The sequence below is a fragment of the Macrobrachium rosenbergii genome, chromosome 3, assembly GCF_040412425.1.
Source record: "Macrobrachium rosenbergii isolate ZJJX-2024 chromosome 3, ASM4041242v1, whole genome shotgun sequence".
In the NCBI taxonomy this organism is placed as follows: Eukaryota; Metazoa; Arthropoda; class Malacostraca; order Decapoda; family Palaemonidae; genus Macrobrachium; species Macrobrachium rosenbergii.
Genome location: NC_089743.1, coordinates 66661877 through 66669376, shown reverse-complemented (window position 1 = coordinate 66669376; position 7500 = coordinate 66661877).

Below are 7500 nucleotides of genomic sequence, written 5' to 3'. Positions count from 1 at the left end.
ATATTGTATAATGTACAATATTTTTGTGCAGCGGGAATCATTTTTTTATACATTCGTTGCTTTTAAGTAAAAGTAACAATTTTATTTTATTTATAAAACGTGATTGGTTCAAAAAAGCTTCTAATATTTTGTTTCCATTCAGGCATATCAGAAGTTTAAAGTAAACTCCCTCTTTAACACCACAACTAACATAAAGTTCACAATGTAATCTTATGTGTGACAAAGAGAAGACCGTCTCGAGCTTTTACTCTTACAGTCATGCCTTCATTAAACCAATTAAGTTTTAATTTGAGCTTAGGAGAAAAATAAGAAGCATCGAGTAACAAAAATTCAGAAGTACTTATCGACTTTGTAAATACAGACTGTGAATCGAGCTGAGTGGAGCTCAGGACGAAGGTGGCGATAAATTACAGTAATACTTAAGCCTCATCCTAAATGATAGCTGTAATGTTGCGATGGGATGGACTGACCTCCCTCGGTTTATGTAACGTATCATTACCGTAAAAGCGTTTTGAAAATTTGCTTCCGCCTTGGTATTTTTTTCATTTGAAAAATCAGGTTTCCCCTTTTTTTTTTTTTTTTTGTAACAACAGCCAGCGTCTTTTTTATCTACCGTAAACGTGTCTTGAAGGAGATCATTATTTGTAAACGTCTCAATTTAACCTTGCTCGCTAAATGGCTATTTTATAACTAACTCTTTACAGGGCTTTATTGCCCCGCAAACTGTGTTGACGATACTACTAGTTCTATTATCTTTGCCGTTTTGTGTTTATAATTTACTCTCCTTTTACGTCCGGAATTGGTTTCATGCCGCGATGGCCGTACACAATACTTGGAAAAATAATTTAGGTGTTTGTACCTTGAAGGTCAGTGTCCAGTGTTAGTGTCCAGTCTGTAACTTTACAAAGAGTTTTGTAGAAGAGGTGTCACTTGCAGACGGTTGTGAGTTTATTGTCGAGTCTTTTTAACTAAGCATCTTTTACTGTACTGATAATATTTGTATCCTTTTAATAATGCAGAAGTGTATAAGGTAGCAAAGGGAATTTATTGTCTTTGATATTCCCTCTGGGGACGACAGTTGAAATGCATTCAGTTTTCTGCTCTTTGTATCGGACGAAACATGAACAGCAATCCCATCAAATTGAATCCAAAAAAAAATGTATACATTCAGATTTTCCATTTACTATCTGAGCTGTTTCCTTTCTTTTTTTTATTTTGGATTGGGGTGAGGCTACTTTTCAACAGCGTGTACTTCAGTAACTATGGTTATTTGTAGAAAGAAAGTGTAAAATACAGACGAATCCCATTTGAAACATCCAATTTCACTTGCAGAAATGGTTGGAAACCAACTCTTGTCCATAACAGGACGACGCAAAGTAAGTGATCCTGTTAGGCTTGGTCGCTCCCCTTCCGAAACCCTTAGATTCAATTCAGCGTGACAAACGCCTAGTGGACGTTGGCTGGAAGTGAAAGATTTTATTGAAGTGAACTTATCAAGAGATATTGTAACTATAATTTTATTGATTGCTGTTTATAGATTTTACGCTGATTTACGAAGTAAATTCATTATGTATATGAGTATTTACGGTTAATGAGGTGTACAATGGGTGTAGATAATTATGACGCGAGCCAGAAGTTACTGTCCTTCCGGTTTTCAGCAAGCATAATGGATAAGGTCACCAGACCCCGTACATTTTTTTCTCCCTAATTACCACCCACCACGTCAGTTAAGTTTAAAAAATCAACAGATACCCAAGAAGATTTAACCAGATATAAACATACAGTATATACGCTCTGAAGTTTGTTCGGGAACCCACTCCTGCTTCTCACACTGATGAAACGAGTATCATGCGCATGTGTTTGTATCATGCACTAATTCCACACAGTTGTCTTTGGAAACATATGTTGATGTTTAGCATGAAAATGAGATACAGGTGGAAATAATAAAAACAAGTAAAAAATGCGCCAAAGCTTCTCGGTACAATCGAGTTCTCTGTACAGCGTATAATGCTGTATGAACTCTCAGTCACGGCCCATGAAACTCTCGGCCGCGGCCAATGAAACTTTCAGCCACGCCCTGTTGGTGGCCTGTGTTGTTGGTACCTATAGCGGTGCCAGACGCACCATCATGGCTAACTTTAACCTCAAATAAAATAAAAAATACTGAGGCTAGAGGGCTGCAGTCTGGTATGTCTGATGATTAGTGGGTGGGTGATCAAATGATCAACATATCAATTTGCAGCCTTCTAGCCTCAGCAGTCTAAATTTAAGATCTGAAGGCGGACAGAAAAAGTGCGGACGGACAGACAAATAGCCATCTCAATAGATTTCTTTTACAGAAAGCTAAAAATGTGGTCTGCAATTCAGTGATATTATATTAAATTAAATACTGTCACTGGCAAGTTCAGATGATAACAGTATAATACATGATTGCATGACACTTGGAATTCGGTCGTGTAATTAGCTCTGGCTTGTGACAGAAAACTTTGCCTCAACTAGGCTGTCAACTTTCTTAAACATTCCTTAACGCTCTTATGGAAACACACCTTTTAATACTTTTTTTATACTTGAAATAACGTGAGAATTTTTTTCCAGGCATTGGAATTGGAAATATACAAATGTGCACTAAGAACATTGTACGCATTTACTCAGTGAATTATAAGAAAAGCAAAATAAATGCAGATGTTATTTAAAACAATTTACAAACTCACAACTAGTACAGTAATCACAAATGTACTAAAGGAGAATAAGACCTCATTAGATAAAACGGCGCCCAGTCTTCTCAAGCTACCGGTTGGCTGAGGAGTCGCCATTGCCCATGTAAGAGACAAGTTATTTCTCCTCCGAAAGACGTGAGTGGAGGAATTTCACAGGGTTCCTCTAAGCCGCATAGGGCTGAAGGTAATGTTATATATATATATATATATATATATATATATATATATATATATATATATATATATATATATATATATATATATATATATATATATATATATATATATATATATATATATATATATATATATATATATATATATATATATATATATATATATATATATATATATATATATATCCGAATCACGAAAATATGGAACGTGATGAATATATAAATAAAGACAAAATCCACGAAGGAAAGAGAAACACTGGAGTGCTGCGAGGCCTTTCGACTGTCGTCCTTTACTTATTTCTGCTCGAATTTGTATTTTTTCCATTTATTGTATTTTTCACATTAATTCAAAACCAAGATCTCCAGTGTCTGCAGTAGTGGGAGATGTTTTAGATAATCAATCATTCAAGGCATCTCAACAAATTTGTTTTTTCTTGAAGATTGCTTCTTGTTAAATTTACTTTGTACCTGATTTGAACAGCCAGAATTGATTTGGCTATTTCTATTTAAGCAGTGCAAGTTACAGTTAAATAGCTGCAAATACCTGTGCTCCCTCTTTTATTTGATTGGTATTACATATAGAGTAAAATAATGATTTATTTGTTGGGTGCAATGAATACATTGTTTTTATGAAATCCTGAAATTCAGTCGAACATTCTGACATTTCATCAATTGGCATTTTTACTTAGTCATTACAACAGTATTATAATGAATAGCAAATTATGATAAAACATTCCATGAAAGTTTAACGCCCTACAAACAGATTATTTGCAGCGTAATGTTGATTCAATAAACTACGAAACCTACCATTCAAAACCTTTTTATTATTATTAGGTGTCGGTGTTTTCCCTATAAATGAACTGGAGTTTATTGTGAGATATATGAGAAGAGGCAGCCGTGCGTAGGTGGGGAAGTAGCCAATCAGTACCAGATTGTGAGATTAAGCCAATACCCTAACCAAGTGACTGTCAGAGAGTAAACATTAAAAACAGGTAACGTAGTCAAAGAAGGACATACCTCCTTCCTTATCATTGTTTTGTTGTTGTTACCACTGATCCCTTAGCTTGTCCTGGACTCAAAGGCAGTAGAACTTCTGTTGGAAGAAAGGAAACATTTTATGTCCTAACTTTCCAACTGTCCCGTGGCGTTATTTAGGATCATTTTTTTTTTAAACAAGTGATATTTAAATTCTGAGAATGACTTATTCTTTTTGTGTTATGAGAACTCTTAGCTTTGTCCACAGGTTTAAAACTGTAAGATGGACATGGTGTTCCTATATTTTTTTATTGTCAGTGATATAATGAACACGATCCTTTATCCTTCTTACATCATAACCTAAGTCTCCATGACATTTATGACAATGTCACTTGCAAATTTTCCTAAAGTACTTTTTGTCACGTCTGTATCCTGCTTGACAATACTGAGAAATACATTTTTCAAATCGTTTTATAGCCTTGTTGGGGAGATTATATAAAAAATCTACACTATCTTTCACATGGGTAGTCATTAGAGTATAAGCTAAATTTTCCGTTAGTGAATGAAGCTGGCTTCATCATTAATGGAAAGTTTAATTATACTTGAGAAAAATTTGTATGTGACATCGTCATAAATGTCATGGAGAAGTAAGTAATGATGTAAGAAAGACAAAGGATCGTGTTCGTTATATCATAGACAATAAATCCTCTGTGGCACCATGCTCATCTTACAACTTTAAACCCGCAAACAAAGCAAAGAGTTGTCATAAAACAAAAAGAATAAGACATTCTCAGAATTTAAATGTCAGTAGTGAGAGAATAGCTGATGGAAAGACCAAAATCACTTAAATATATTTATTCAATAACTTAAACCACAGTATAGCATAATAGCGGAGAAGAAAGATTAAGGGCAGATTTACCTCTTGCAAACTGTAACAGATATTCATCTAAATACCGATAAAACCTGATTCAAACACGAATTGAATAGCCTACGGACTGGTTACCACTCTACATTGTTCGCATGTGAATAAGCCTTCAGATCATGAATGAGATATTACTTATTTTTACCGCCTCAGTGGAAGTGAATAGCTCTTTTGGGGTGCTGTTAGATGTGAATATCCAGTGCTTAACGGAACAAGAGTTCACTGTTATTATTCCGCTTTTTACCTGGACGGTACTCATGTCTAGTATGAAACTGGCTATGGAAAAAATACTAAATATGCTTAAGGAAACATGCGAGATTTAATGATAACGACAGATTTAGCTAGTTTGTTTTCACCAGCAGTAAATCATCTTATAAGATCATTTTCCTGAGATTGTAGCGCCCACGTGGTAGGCCTACGATCAAAATCTGCTTACTCCCGCAATGAGTAACGAGGAAGGAAAAACCATGCGGTCGAGAGAAACACAAATTCTCTCGCACGGCTTTTATGCAAATATCTCAATCACCGTTATTGTCACCTTTCGTGTATTATTATCATTCTGTATATTGTTATGCCAGCTTTCCAGTAATGTATGTATAATTGTCAGTCAGATGTATTTTTCCATCCATATGTAAATTTATGTCTGTGAAGAAACACATATGCTTGAATTGAATCCCTTCCTCGATCTGTCAAGAGGTCGGGACTACTTTGCGGCTCACGCGAGCTATGATCTGTGTGAAAGTTTTGTAGATAAATTAGTGAACTGTAGACCATATCTTACTCGTACCTCACTCACAAGATAATTTACAATACTGGTGAAATGAGGTTCCTGATATCCCCTGTAATACAAACTGGACACATATTTCCTTAGAGATCAGAAAGTTAAGAAAGGTAAATCAGCTGTAAATAGTTATACAATCGGAAATATGGGTGGCAGATATCTATGCGATAAATACTAATATAGGGAGTCACTTGGTACTTCAAATTCGAAATATCCGCTGCGACAAAGTTAAATGACCGTCAGAATGGAGTAGAGTAAGATGAATGAAGTACCAATGGTGCACCTGTAATCAAATGAGCGCGTCAGAGTCGGCAGAGGGTGATAAACGGACTAAACCTCTTTAAAAGATCCGTCAGACAAACGAAAGATAATCTCTTGAAAGAGAGAGATCCAACAAAATGATAGCCTGCTGCTAGCGGCGAATCCCGTCGGAATAAAATTTCCTGATAGTTCTCAAATGAACTGTGACATCCGTCCGCCGGGTGGCGGCCTGAGGGAATTTTGTACCATTATATATTTTCTGACATCTGAGGTGAAACAGATGTACATCATCTACGTCTGTTCCTTTTCTTCATCCCTCCGCCATTCATAAGTTAAGGGGAGTTGCCTCCTAACTGTATCCGGCACGGTTCTAAGATCCGCATGCCTTTGCAATTGCCAACCATGGTGATCGCGGCGTGGGGTGGGGTGGGGTGGGGTGTGCTAGCCTTTGACTATAAAGTCTATCTGCAAGGCAGCAGTTGTCCTTCTAGTCGCCCTTTGCGACACGTAGGACTACCACCCCCACCATAGGGTGGTCATCTACATGTTCTCCGATTTCAAGAACCTAGAAGCAGTTCATGGTTCAGTTTTGATGTAAAAATACCTGTTATGATAGAAGACAGCGTCTGGTATTTTGTTTTTTGAAGGGATGGCCCCTTCTGAAATCAACAAATCTGATTCTGCAGAATATTTTTCTGTAGAGAATGAAACCATGGTCATCATCTCTTATCTCAAGTGATATGCCAGGAAATGGGCCATATAAATGGCATGAGCTCCGATAATTAGGCTTAAGACCTTTTCAGTAAGACTGATTAGGGTAATGAAAAGCTACAATGAAAAAAAATAAGGCTTTCTTTGTGCCTCATTTTATTAGGCCGTAAAAATACCCATAAAAATGGAGAGCGCAGGTTATATTATCCCTTCTGAAAAAGGAACGAATTCATGTGATTTTTTTCAATAGGATTACAGGCACAAAAGTGATTTTTGATTGAAGTTAAATGGTAAAAGAAATTAAAACTCAAGGGATAATTAGAGCAGTTCGGGACGGGGTCAGACAAATAGTACATATTTTAGTGATTCCGGATTGGAAAAAAAGTTCGAAAATTTTTGGATGACTTCACTGAAATTGAGATCACCAAAGAATTTTTTCGTACTGTAAAAAAATTTAGCATTTTCTGTCGTTTAGATCATGGGAAAGAGTGGCATTTTGATTGGCATAATGTTCTACAACATTATTTCCTTTTAGGACACTAAATATTACGGGCGATTTTTATTCATATGTGATGGCGATATTTTTTAAAATAGAGAGGCTTCGAATTTTACAGCTTATCAGCTCTAGGGGGAGAGGGATTGAATTATCGTACGATCCTTTGGTATGATGGCACTCGCAATGCTAGAACTAGTAAACTTGTATCGCGCCAGGGCAGTTCGTTATCTGAAATTGATTCAAGTAAGTGTGGTTTCCGAATGAAGTGACACTCAATCGCACTCAAACTCAAAAATAGTGTACTGTTTTATGCAGATTTCGTATATTATTACCTCTTTAGATGTTTTACTGACGCTGTCGAGAAATTAGCAACTGCAGATATTTTTGTGAATCTTCAGCTTACATTTGTTTTACAATAGATATTACTGCAGTATTAAGTGATTATAAAGTTTTTGAGACCG